Genomic DNA, 14,393 nt, shown 5'->3' with positions numbered 1-14,393 from the left:
TCACACGTCTTCCCTCTGGCTGTCTCTCCTTCTCAGTTTACCGCAAACCTACGCACACAGGCCAATACATACACAAAAATTTTTACCACCACCCAACACAAAAACTAGGTGTCATAAGCACCCTTAAACACAGAGCCCTAACTATTTGTTCTAATGAACAGGCTCTAAACCAGGAATACAAGATCATCAACCAAACATTTATCAAAAATGGATACAGTAAAAAAACTATTCACAAGATCCTCCATAAAGATACCAATAAGAACAAAAAAGATTTCAAGAATGCTATTGCCATTCCTTATGTTAGAGGCATTTGTGAAAAAATAGACAGAACACTTCGCAAATACAACATTAAAACCACCTTTAAACCCCCAATTAAGTTAAGACACCTACTCAGTTCTTCTAAAGATCCTCTTCCACACCTAGCATACCCAGGGGTAAACAAAATACAATGCATACGTAACATACCATACATAGGGGAAACAGGCGAACTATCCCAATCAGACAAGATGAACACAAACGACACATTAAATATCTCCATTCTGGTAAAACCAGCCTTTCTAAACACGCACTCCAAACATACCACAGAACTGACTGGAAAAATACCACGTCCCTACACCGCACCAAAACCTGGTTTGAGAGAAAATTTAAAGTCATGTGAAATGCTCAAACACAACCCAAATCTCAACAAAAATGATGGCCTAACGATTTCAAGAATGTGGAAGACCCATCTACAACCTGTATAACAACCTAAACTAGCCTTAGAAAACTACAAGAAGACAACCTGGTGAAGTGTTTGGAACATTCAACAGCAACTGAAAGAAATCATTTTATAACAATCAGAACTATCCAGAAGAATATTAATTCTTCTGATTGTTATCCAGAAGAATATTAATACATGAGGACTTTAGCAGTTTATTGTAGTTGTATTTATTTATTTATAATATATATAAATACAAAAATATAAAAAAAAATATATATATATATATATTTTTTTTTTTTAATTTATTTTATTTTATTTTATTTTTATTATTATTATTATTTTTTTTTTTTTTTATCACTAGAGGTCAGGCTAGGAAAAAGGATAAATGAGCATATGGCTTGGTTCCTTATACAGTTGTATTCTTCCGATGATGACCTCGATATAGGGGTTGAAACATCAAGTTTTATTTTATTAGTAATTAATAAAATAATCTGTTCAACACGTGTGTTTTTGTGTCCCTAAATTTACAAATATGAGTGCTGATCACTGTGTAACCTTAAAAGAAAAAATTTGATCAAATTTTCATTTTAAATGATAAAAGTTGGTTTGTCTTCCATTTAAGTCTTTTGTATCTCTCTGAATATATTAACTGAAGATCCACTCACAGCTTCACATACCATGAGAGGATCCTAGACCATACATGCCTCCTGACCACACCCTCGGTCAGTTTCCAGGGATCCTATTCCCACCTGCCATAAGTTTCAAAATCTCACTAACATCTATCCACACTATATGATCCCTTATTTATTTGTATGATGAGATTAAAGATGTTAGTGATGATGTAAGGATGCAGAGAGTGAAGATGAAAGAAATGCTTATTTTGGCTAGTATAAATGATTAAGCAGGTAGGAATAGGATCCCTGGAAACAGACCAAGGGTGTGGTCAGGAAGCATGTATGGTCTAGGATCCTCTCATGGTATGTGTAGTATGTGAGAAGATATGAAAGAGGTGCTGGTGCATGCAAAAAGCAGAATGAAAAAGTTATGAGTCTGTTGCCATGTGTGATAGAGATGGGCTGAGATGGAAAGCGATGACCGCAAATGAAGCAAATTGTGCAGGATGAATAGTGTGGAGTTTGTGGATGTGTAGAGTGGGTTTGATGGAAAGAAGGATTTATACAAGGTGGATGGCTTGCATTTGAATGGATTTGATGTCAGGAGTCTTGAAAAAGCGTTGCTCAGTGAGAGTTTGGAAATGCAGTCAGGGACTTGAATGTTTAGGAAAGATGCAGGTGAGCAGGTTAAGGCAATTTAGAGGATAGTAAATGGGAAAGTGATCACATGATGCCAAACGTAGCGCCCCAGGTTCTTAACTTTAGTGGACTCGCAACACAAAGGAGGTTCTGGGATTAAGGGGATATTACAGTTAATGCCAGAAGTATTCAAAAAAAAAAAAAAAAAAGGGAGGTGAGGGGCACTGGTTAGCTCAAATTGGCCAAAGTTATAAGCATTAGTGAGACTTAGTTGACTGAGGATGATATAGGAATAGAATATAAAGGATATACATAACTGGTAATTAGTTTACGGAATTAACAACGCATATAAAGCATATTAATTAAAGATAACTTTAATAAATAACTTCTGTATTTCGGCAACATCACGCTGCCATCTTCAGGATAAAGATATGGTATGTGCACGCAGGCACTAACAAAAGCAAATGAGGAAGAAAGCAAGAAAAAATATATACTTTATATGCGTTGTTAATTCCGTAAACTAATTACCAGCTATGTATGACCAACATATAAGCCTTGCTACTAGAATAAAGGATATACAGTAGCATGATATCTTCAGAGAGAACAGAAGGAACAGGATGAAGAAAGGAGTTTTGCTAATGATAGCAAATAAATTGAAACCAAAAAGAGTACAAGTATATCAGCAAGACAAGGATGCAGAGGACAGTTCATTTGAGGCTATATGATATGATATGAAATATGTAACTGGTTGCTGCTATAATCCAGGGGGCATGTGGGAGAATATACACAACATACATTAGCAAATTAGCATGATGAGTGCAGATCAAGCAATTGTTATGGAGACTAGACTGGGAGAAGTAATTGTAATAGGGAGGGAAGGAAATGGAATTTATTACTATTATTATTATTATTATAATTATTAGGGGTATCTCCATGGAGTCAGTAGACTCATCGCGGGAGACCCAAACTATCAAAACAATATCTATAATATCTGTTCTTGAATTCATTTACAGACGAAGAACTCACAACTGAGACAGGCAATGCATTCCACTCATTCACCACCCTCCAGGTGAAAAAAAACCTCGTTCTCACACCCTTGTTAACCACACTTTTCCTTAATTTCCAGGGATGACCTCTTGTTCTTCCATTACTATCACACAGCTGAAACATTTCCCTTGCATCAACCTTATAAAACCTTTTAGTAATTTAAGTATTTCTATCATATCACCTCTTTTCCACCTATCAACCAACCTCTGCAATCCACATCTCAATCTATCAATGTAGGGAGCATTTTTTACATCACTCACCAACTTAGTCACTCTCTTCTGAATCCTCTCCACAACCTCCTCATCTCCAAGGAATCCAGATGATCAGACCTGAGCACAGTAATCCAAATGTGGAAGTATCAACGCTTTATAAAGGGGAATAAGAACCTCTTTATCTCTGGATGTTAGTGTGTTCCTCAATAACCAAGTAATCCTATGTGCAATCTTGGACACCTTAGCAATGTGTCCCCTGAACTTCATCTCCCTATCTACCAACACCCCTAAGTCCCTAGTCTCATCAATCTCTTGGAGTACCGTTCCATCTATGTAGTACACAGCTGGTAATCTTTTAACCCAAAATGCATAACTTTACACTTTTCCACATTGAACTGACATCCATTTCCTTTTGTCCATTTTACGAGCTTATTTAAATCATCCTGCAAACTCTCAACATCAACTCTCAACTCATTTATATACCTGCTGAGAAATAATTACCTGAGGTATATGTAAGAGAAAGGATATAAGGTTTGAAAGTGCAGGGTTATAGCATCAGAAAACTTAATAGCAATCAATCTAGCTATGCTCCCTCCACTTTGGGAAAGTTATCAAGTAGTGTTGACCTGGTAGATTGCCAAACATGCAGACTTTTCTGTTAAGAACGGGTATATGTAGATTTACAAATTAGGTGATTATGACAAGCTAAGGAGTCAGCTTTCAGCAGTGCAATAGCATAAGAATCAGCATGCCCATAAGTAGTACAAGGTACAGGCAAGAAGGGTGATATGTATGGAAGGCCAAAGCTAATTATGAGAAAAAAACTAGATAATGAGGCCAAAAGAAATCCTAAAGTGTTCTTTCATTATGTGGCAAGTAAAAGAAGGAATGACTATAGAAGGATGACTTTAAAAATTGCTGATGGTGAGAAGGTAACATGAGCAAACCAAATAGTTTAATTACTGAGTGAGCATTTTGCAGGGGTGAGTGTGCTGTCCAGGTGGTGATACAAAGGGGCGAATAGAGGTTGAAGAAACAGAAGTGCCTAAAATATTAGAGAATCTCAATGTGAACACAGGCATGGGATTAGATGCCATATCGGCCTATATTATGAGAATGTGCAAGGGAATTATTAGCTCCTCTAACAAACTGTTTAATTTAAGCTTCAGTACTGCCAATGGAGTGGAAAGCAAAATGGTCCCACCACATAAAGGAGGCTTCAAGGCAGAAGTAGAAAATTATACCAGTCAACATGGTGGTTAAAGTATTATTATTATTATTCGACACCTCCAGGGAGTCCAAGGACTCATCAAGGGAGGGCACCTGCTTTACAGCTCCATCTCCACTATTCAATCACCAACGTCATCTAGCAGCAACACCACTGGTATTTCCACAGACAATCATAAACATCCATGCCCACGGCAGGATTCGAACCCGCAGCCCTTTGGCTGGAGAGCGGATATGCTATCCTCAACTATTTAATATCCTGTCATAGTTCCACTCCAGCCTTACACAACAAATTTTTTCTCATCTTCATTCATTTCTTCTGCTGTTGTTTTTTGGAACAGCTTCTTTCTTATGCATTTCTTAAAGGTACAATCTAATAGATCTTCAAATCCAAAAGTAACTAGTTTCTTTTTTTTTTTTTGTGGTGGTGGGTGGTAGATGGCATTGGTGTAGTTGCGGTTAGAATGAGCTGTAGAGTAGACAGAGTTGTAGAGTAGTGCCCTCCCTCAATAAGTCCTTGGACTCCCTGGAGGTGTCATATAATAATAATAATAAAAGCATTGGAGAAATTGGTGAAAGGCAGAATTCAAGACTGGATGGATAGGAATAAGATACTCTATAAGGGATAACATGGTTTTGTGAAGGGTGGATCTTGCCTTAGTAATTTGCTTACTTTTTATAATCAAGTGACATTGGAGTTGAATAAGGGAAATGACTATTCAGTGATATTGCTAGACTTTACAAAAGTATTTGATAAGATTTTGTATTGAACTCTATTGCATAAACTGAAGGAAATGGGAATGGATATAAATCTGGTGATTTGGATTAGAGGGTGGCTGATGGACAAAGAGTGGTTTATGTAGGAGTTGAGTCTAGGATCCCTCCAGTGAGAGGTTGCCTGAACTATAGTGCAATATGGATGGGAAGGAAGGTGATAAGAATAAAAAAGAAAGGAAAAGAAAAGAAACTAGTTACTGTTGGATTTGAAGATCTATTGGATTGTACCTTTAAGAAATGCATAAGAAAGAAGCTATTCCAAAAAACAACAGCAAGAAGAAATGAATGAAGATGAGAAAAAATTTGTTGTGTGAGGCTGGAGTGGAACTATGACAGGGTGTTAAATAGTGGATGTACACATATTAACTTAGATGAGTGGTGGGTGGGGGGGGGGATTACTTATGGCAATTCTAATGAAGAATGCTCATGGAAATATTTGTAGAAAAATGTACAACAGCAGAAAATGAACATCAGTGTGAAAGAGAGAGTGGAGTGAATTGATAAGAGATAGGCTATTAATCAACCTAAGTGGTCACTTCTGTATTTTTCCATAATTTTAATGGAACTCTTGGGCACCACCCCAAATGTGAGAACAGAGAACAAAGACCAGTAGAGTATTCAAAAGTTAGACAGATTTGTGATTTGTATAGACTTAACGACTTTTCAGAGGTACAAAATTACAATACAACAATAAAAAAATGTAACTTAACAATATTTATTTGTGTATTTCCAAAGTAGTGAATTTATATATTTTCTTTTAAATCAGAACTTGAAGAAATAAATGAAAGAAATTAACAATTTACAAATATAAATTTTTTTTAGATATCAATTCCCCCCCCAATACACACACATAGTCTGCATGGAACTGAGAAATGTTGACCAACTGTCATACGTATTGTTATAGGCAGAGTAAAATGAAGAAATGACAAACTCCAGCTTAGTGACAGCACTTGTGAAAATACCTAAAAAATAAGTATAAGGTAGGAACAACTGTGATACAGCAGTTGGAACAAGTTTATTAGAGAGTGAAAGATCATAAATCAATGAAACTGGCATCGTATGGACATTATCAAGAATTCTTAGATTTTGGTGCATTATCCCAAACACAAAATAAAGATTTTAACATGGGAATTTCTAAATAGCTGCTATAACAAGCAGCTGTGTAGAAAAAAAGAATAAATGTCTGAGAAAATAAAAAGGCGAGAATAAATGTCTTTAGATGAAAAAGACTACTAAGTTTCATGTTATTATTATTATTATTACTACTACTATTATTCCATCTCCATGAAGCTGCACACTTCTCATTCACTGATGAAGCAATCAGGACCATGGACACACCACTTTTACTCATTCACCACTGTCCAAGCAAAAAATCTAGTCCTTATGCTTTTATGACTTGGAAGATTAGTGTGATTTAGGATAAAAAGAAGAGAGAGAGAGAGAGAGAGAGATCTGATTTGCCTAAGACTCTGAATAGGGAGGAAAAAACAACTCAATTCACCTCGTCTTACTGAAGGTAAACCTTCAGTAAAGGTAGCACGAGGTGAACCGAGAAATTTTTTTTTTCATGAAGACAGATGTATTTTGTAGCAATGTGATACTTCAGAACAACAAAGCATGTTGAATGAACAGGAGGAAGAATGGGCCTGGTAAAATGCAATATACAACCTTTCCCAAAAAAGTCACAATGTGGCTAACTTCCTTTCTCCTTTTTATAATGTGACCTGTTTCCATAAACATGACTCTGGTGGACATAGCAAGTATTGCTAATTGCAAACATATACCTTCCCTAGCTGGATGAAATACCAAGTAGATCTCTAGTTAGTAAAATGAGGTATAAAACTTATTATAAATGAGATGTCAAATCTCCCTCCAGTTGGTGAGAGTGACCATGAAGTGATTACATGGCTGGTTGCCAGCCATTGGAGGACTTCTGTGAGGAAAGGATATGTGGAACTACAAAGCTAGTAATTATGAGAAGCTCAGGGGACAATCTGCAGCTGTAGCAAGAAATGAGGAGTTGGGTGAAAAGGAGATCAATACTGCTTGAGTGATATTCAAGAACTATCTAGCAGAAGCAATGTCTAAAATGTATTCTCAAGGTCAGAAGATTAAATAAGATAGATGTGGAATGGATGGATGAATGAAGAGATTAAGTATGCAATACAGAAAAAGAAGGCATTATAGGGGCAGCATAAGAGGAGTGGTAATAATCAATTCCACGAGGATTGCAAAAAAGAGGAAAGGAATGTAATTGGTTGGTAAAGGTAGCAAAAGTGAAGTATGAACAGCAGTTAGTTAATGAAGTCAAAAAGAATCCTAGGGAGTTCTTTCAATATGTAGCCAGCAAAAAAAAAAAAAAATAATAATGAAAATGGAAGGATGAACATTGATTGGAGAAAATGGTATAAGAACATCTTCTGCAGAGGATAAAATTGAGATATTTAATGAGCAATTCATGAAGGTCTTGCATTCTTGTGAATGTGAAATCATGAGGAGTTTGAGAGCAGTTGATGGAGGACAGACTGACTGTGAGTGAGCAAGAGATATGTGGAGAAATGAGCAAATTTGATGTTAATAAGGCTGTGGTACTTGATAATATATCACCACGTATTTTGAAGGAATGTTAAATCAAGTTGGCATCTGCCTTAACATATTTGTTTAATATGAGTCTTATATTGGATCAAGTTCCAAAGGAGTGTAAAGAAGGCAAGATTCTACCACTTCATCAAAGAGATGACAGACATAAAGCATCAAATTATAGACCAATCTGTGTGTCAGGTGTTGTGGTTAAAGTGTTGGAAAGACTGGTGAGAATCAGGATCTAGAAGTGGGTTGATGATAATGGTATTATCTTTGATAGACAGCATGGATTTGCTAAAGGAAGCTGATGTTTAGTAATCTACTTACTTATTACAATAAGGTGACAGCAGCAGCAGCAGCTTTGGATGCAGGCGATGGATACACAGCAGTATACTTAGACTTTGCAAAGGCTTTTGATAGATTACTGTATCACAAGTTGATAGTCAAACTAGAGCATATGGGATTGGATATTAAACAGTACACTTGATTGGAGATTAGCTGTCTGTTAGGTATCAAAAAGGTGTGTATGGGAGAGCAATATCCAAGAAGAGGCACACCACTAGTGGTGTGCCTCTGGGGTCTGTTTTTAGGCCACTGCTGTTTAACCTGTATGTTAATGATATGTGGAAAAATTTGAATGGGGATATTCAGTTGTTTGCAAATGATGCAAAGTTGGGATGAACTATGAGGAGTAGAGTAGATGCTGTTGCCTTACAAAATGACTTGAATAGATTGAGTGAATGGGCATGGGAGTGTGGATACAAGTTCAATGTTGTGAAATGCAAGGTTTTAAAATCATAAGAGATCTTGGGGTATAGTGGTTTTCAAAAGGAATCAGAAAAGAAATTTCAAAAGGAATTTTGAAAACAAATTGGTTTTCAAAAGGATGAAGAGATGTTCAAGAGGATTCAGAGGCAATTGACTAAAATAGTTTCTGATCTCTAGAATATTGAATATGAAGAAAGGTTGAGATGATTCAATTTGCAGAGTCTACTGGATAAGAGGAAGAGGAGCAATATGATAGAGATGTAAGATAGTAATATCTCTATCATATAGTAATATGATAGAGATACAAGATAATAAGGGGTTGTTAAAGGATTAATGTTGAAGAGCTTTTTTTCATAAAATGATGAGAGATGGGTGGAGAACAAGAGGTCATTTCTGGTAGCTTTACAAAGAGGGTGTGAGCAGGGGAGTGAGAAACAGGTTTTTTTGAATGGAGAGTTGCGAATGATTGGAATACATTGCTTGAGAGTGTAGTGTCTGCAGAAAATTTGAATGTGATTAAGATGCAGTATAATGTTTGCATGTATGACATAAGGGGTCTCCTAGATGAGTCTGTGATTCCATGGGGTTGTGAGATAATAATAATAAAAATATGAGGATACTGCTTTCACAGTTGTATCCTCATATAAGGATAGTACACAGGACAATGGTGACAAATTAAGAGGCTTCCAAACCTTAGCAAATAATACTATTGCTATTTTCTCTCTGAAGAGTGCTTAGTGCAAAGTGTCAAAGTATGATGGTATGTAGGGAGCACAGCTGAAGATAAAAGATAAGAGAGGGGGTTTTCATTATATGAATGACATGTTCACAAGTCTTTCAATTTACACTGCATGTTTATAGTCTTCATTTAACTTTTTTTTTCCCATTGGCCATGAAAGTCACCATAAAAAAATACAGATGAGGAAAAAAAAAAACTCTCACAAAAAACAACTAAGAACCACAAAATCGTTAATAAAAAAATGCCACAAAAGCACATATAATACATGCAAAAAGTGCCATAAAAGCATGTATTATACATATAAAAAACATAACATGTACAAAATAAAACTTTACTTTTTTTTCATATCAACTTCACTAGCATTCATGGCATTAATATGAACATAAACAACGTGCACCACTCACTTATTATCTTTAAACCTAACCAATGATTCATTATGGGACATCAACTGACAGTCTCGACTATTTGAATGACACTAGATGATTTCTTCCATCAAAAAAGAAGTACCATGCATTTGTCAACTCTAGTATTTAATGTCAAAGAATGTTAAACCTACAATCCCCTCTTTTTTATCTCTTGCTGTTGCATTTGCTATTTTTATCATTTTCGAAATTCTACTAACCACTCTCAGACCTGTTTCATTATTTCTTTGAAACTGGATTTTCTGCAGTCAAAATATTAAACAGTTTGGCAGTATTCCTTGGGGACTTTGATGACCACAAACTGACTTCCTTTACTAATTCCGCTGATTAAGCTGGAAGAAATCCTGAATTATTTACTATTAATAATCACGTAATACAAATCTGCACAATAAAATTCTCAAAATACTCAGAATTCCTCTACCAGAAATTCACATAATCCTTCCAACATCTCTGAACTTTTTTTTTTTTTAACTTATTCTCCTTCCAAAGTGATGGGACACATAAGTTTTTGACCTCACGGTTTTGACCTCAGAATTCAGCAGCAGTGGAGAAGTGCTTTGGAAAGAGGTGAATGACAATTTGTAGATACCAGTGTGTTAGAAGGCAAGGAGAGTTGTCTGAATGCAGACAACACTATAGCAACAATCAATACAGAGGACATTCCTGTAATCAGATATTCAAGGCAAAGATAACTGACTGACAACAAATCAATTTGGATGCACTTGATCATAAAATAAGAAGATTGATGATAATGAATCACACCTTACATCCATACAATGATGCAAATTGATTATACATAGTTAGGAAAAGTAGGGGACATGAACTTTTACAAGTGAAGCAAACAGTAGAAAAAGAAAAAGCAAGGTAATCATTATAGCTCATAAAAAAGTAGTGAATATAACAGATTCAAAAAAAAAGCAGTCTAAGCAGAAAGAAATGGAAAGAAGACTATAAGGTTAGAAAAATGAAGCCCACCATGGTGAATATTTGAAAAGACACTGAAGAGAAAGTTTACAGTCACTTAACTTTGCAATGGCTTCAGCAGGGCACCAAGAAGAAAGAGTCAGAAGGTCTGATACTTACTGTTCAAGAACAAGCACTATAAACAAATGCAATCAAGGCAAAATTTGAAATAATAATAACAAATGCTGACTATGTAGAGATAAAGAAGAGACAGAGAACCATCTGATTAGTTTTTGCAGCAACATTGATCATACAAACTATAAACAAAGGCAATGATCAGATGACAAAAGCTGTACACACTGGAGCTTGTATATGCCCAACTCACAAAACTCCTCAGGCACACACAAGTGAAAATGCAAACATATTTTGTGACTTTAAAATTCAGAGGAATAGACATCTGGAACAGAGGTCAGCAAACTATGGCCTGTAGGCCTAATCCAGCCTGCCACCAATTATGGTATAGCACATGAGCAAAGGATGGTGTTTTAAATTAGTTTTGTGACAGAATCATGAAACTACTGTTACTTTTATAGTTTACTATATTCGGGATGAAACTCTTTGATTCCGATCTTTGAGTTTCTTATTCGGTTTTGAAACAATGTGGGATTTAATATCCCCTTAATTTAGATAACGTTACATTGCCGAAGTGAAGCCTATTGGCTCTTTATATTTAAGTAATTTAATGGGTGCACCTTTTTGACAACTCATATAGCAAAGTATATAAGTTCTTTTCGCTATACCCTTGGTATTAATTTGGTCTACCTACTCACTGATGTATAACGTCATACATCTCCTAGGAGATGGGTTTTACATTATGGGAAATACTAAGAATAGTGATCAGAGCCTTATCCACCTTTGTATGAGTTGCCCTAGTTTGTACTACATACTTTGTACTACGTGCTTTAGCTTACGCTAGTAGTTGCCAATACTTTTATAGTTTACTATATTCGGCATGAAACTCTTTGATTCCGATCTTTGAGTTTCTTATTCGGTTTTGAAACAATGTGGGATTTAATATCCCCTTAATTTAAAATACTGTTTCAGTATTTATAGAGACATGTTAAAGTGATGCAGCCATGCCTATTCATTTGCAAATTGTCTATTGCAACATTCTTACCACATGCTGTGACTGTATGCTGCACTGTTGCTGCCCACACTACCACTGATGCTGATCACGGTGGTAACTTGACAGTGTTTTGTATACCACGCATCTAGAATTTCTTTGTTTCTTAATCACATGTATCATGAAGTTATGTGGTGAATACCAGTACATATTTATATATATTCAAATTTGGTAGTTTGGAAACGGCATTTTCTAAGATAAAATGTATAAAATCTTGTTAAGATCACCCTTGTCTGATGAATAAGCATCTGTAATTCATTTTGATGATTCAGAATACTAACTCTGAACCTTAATTAAGTGCAATTATTATTATTATTCTTATTTAGGCCTCCCAGGTGTCAAAAGACTCATCGCAGGAGGTCCCTCCTAGGAAACACAAAGTCTATCATACCACTCCTTAAACTTGTTGACCGTTTTCACTCTCACCACTCTATCAGGCAATGCATTCCATAGTTCAACCACCCGCCATGCAAAGAAACCACTCCTAACACTCTTGCTCACAGTTTCCTTTCGTAACTTCTAGGAATGGCTCCTTGTCATCACTCCTTCCCACTGTCAACCAAGCGAAAGAACTCCCCAGTGTTAACCCTGTAACCACCTCTCAACACTTTAAAAGTCTCAATCATATCACTCTCCTTCTTTTATCCACCAAACTCAGCAGTCCACCTCAGCTGATCCACATAACTAACATTGTACAGTCCTGAAACCATCTTTGTTATCCACCTTTGTATCCTTTCCACAGTTAATTTATCCCCTTCAAATCCTGGGGACCAAATCTGAGAACAATAGTCCAAGTGTGGTCTGATCAGTGTCTTATACAATGGACTGATAACTGTTTTATCTCTGCAGGTCAGTGTCCTTATTATTGCAGCAATCCTCTGTGTTACCTTCACCACCTTTGCAATATGCCCCCTGAATTTCAGGTTTCTATCAATCAACCCAAGATCTCTTGTCTCCCCTACTTCCTCCAGTATAGCACCTCCAATAGAGTATGCAGCATCCCATCGATGTGTCCCAAACCTCAAGACCTTACATTTTGCTGCATTAAACCGACACCCCCTCCATTCATTTGCCCATCTGTGTAGCTTATTCAAATCCTCTTGCAGGGTTACCACATCTGCACTATTACTAATAACCCTTCCCAGCTTCACATCATCTGCAAACAACTGAATATCCCCTTGCAATCCACTGACAATGTCATTGATATAAAGGTTAAACAATATAGGTCCCAGTACTGAGCCCTGTGGGACCCACTTGTAACCCTCTGCCTCCTTGAAACTGTGCCACCGTACACACCTCTCTGATACCTATTGGACAGCCAATCCTGAATCCAGTTGACCAACCTGACATCCAAACCCATGTGCTGCAACTTAAATATCAGCTTATCATTGTACCACCCTGTCAAATGCCTTTGCAAAATCCAAAAAAAAAATGGCAGTATATGCCTTTCCCTAATCATCTGCTCTTGTCATGTTATTACAAAAGGCAATCATATTAGTAAAGAAATAGTGCCCCTTAACAAATCTATTTTGACTCTCACAAATAACATTACCCTCATCTGCCCAATGCTGTATACGATCCCTAACTAATTTCTCCAAGATCTTAACAACTATTGATGACACACAAACTGGCCTATAATTAGACACTTCCAGTTTGCTACTGCCCTTGTTCAATGGCACTATCTAACCTTCCTTCCATTACCTGGGTACCTTTCCAGTAGCCAGACTTTCACTGAAAAGCTAGGTCAAACGAGCTGCCAATTCTTTAGCACATTCTCTCAAAACTCATGGTGAAATACCCAATATCCAGTCCCACAGCTTTGCTAACATCCAGATTACTCAGTATTTGGAACACGCTCTCCTCCTGCACCTCTAAACCTCGAACCTGCCCTATCCCTCTAGTATTAAAATTTACTCCTCCAGGATGAAATACACCAATAAAGTGTTCATTGAACAATTCCACTATATCCTCTGCATCAGTCACTCTATTCCCATTTTTCTCATAAAAAGAATTCAATATTTCTCACTAATTTCCCAAAATATGTTTCTACACACATATTTCTTTACAAAAAAAAAAAAATAAATAAATCATGTAAATTTTGACTTCTATCTTACATATAAGTACATGATATCCTTCATTTTATGCTGTGGTCTGTGAAGGCATAACATATTTAATATCCAGCCCTTCTCAGAAAAAGTTTGTTGATCCCTGATCTGGAACATAACATGCCAGACATCACTAGTTGAACGACATTGTTTATTGACATGCCAGACATCACTAATTGAATGTGTAATTTATTGACAAGGCAATAGCAGAGGATAGCAGAGTAGAGTAGAAGAAAAAAGTGCATGAAAAATTGACTAAGTATAGAGATCTGGAGAGAAATTCAATGAATTTGGTTGCGAGGAGTAACACCAAAGGTATTTACTATCTGTTGTAATGTATATTTTTGTACTTCTCTTTTCATGTTATGCACTCAATGAAGTTTTCTAAGAAAACAAAACTAGTTGTGCATTCAAATAATAAATAATATTTTTTCTATTTTGGTATCTCTCAGCTTCTAGTCATTAAATTTATTT

General features: G+C 36.3%; 1 protein-coding gene across 7 annotated transcripts in view; it reads right to left on the bottom strand.

Annotated features, from left to right (window-relative positions):
• The window catches only part of LOC150103239 (adenylate cyclase type 2-like), a 457,038-nt gene that overhangs the window by 359,706 nt on the left and 82,939 nt on the right, over positions 1–14,393 (bottom strand). The window lies entirely within an intron of this gene.

The sequence above is a fragment of the Typopeltis vanoorti genome, chromosome 9 (genome assembly GCF_054136105.1).
Source record: "Typopeltis vanoorti isolate ZY-2024b chromosome 9, IOZ_Tvanoo_1.0, whole genome shotgun sequence".
In the NCBI taxonomy this organism is placed as follows: Eukaryota; Metazoa; Arthropoda; class Arachnida; order Uropygi; family Thelyphonidae; genus Typopeltis; species Typopeltis vanoorti.
The sequence above is the reverse complement of the archived record's forward strand: the minus strand, read 5'-3'. Positions and strand labels throughout refer to the sequence as shown.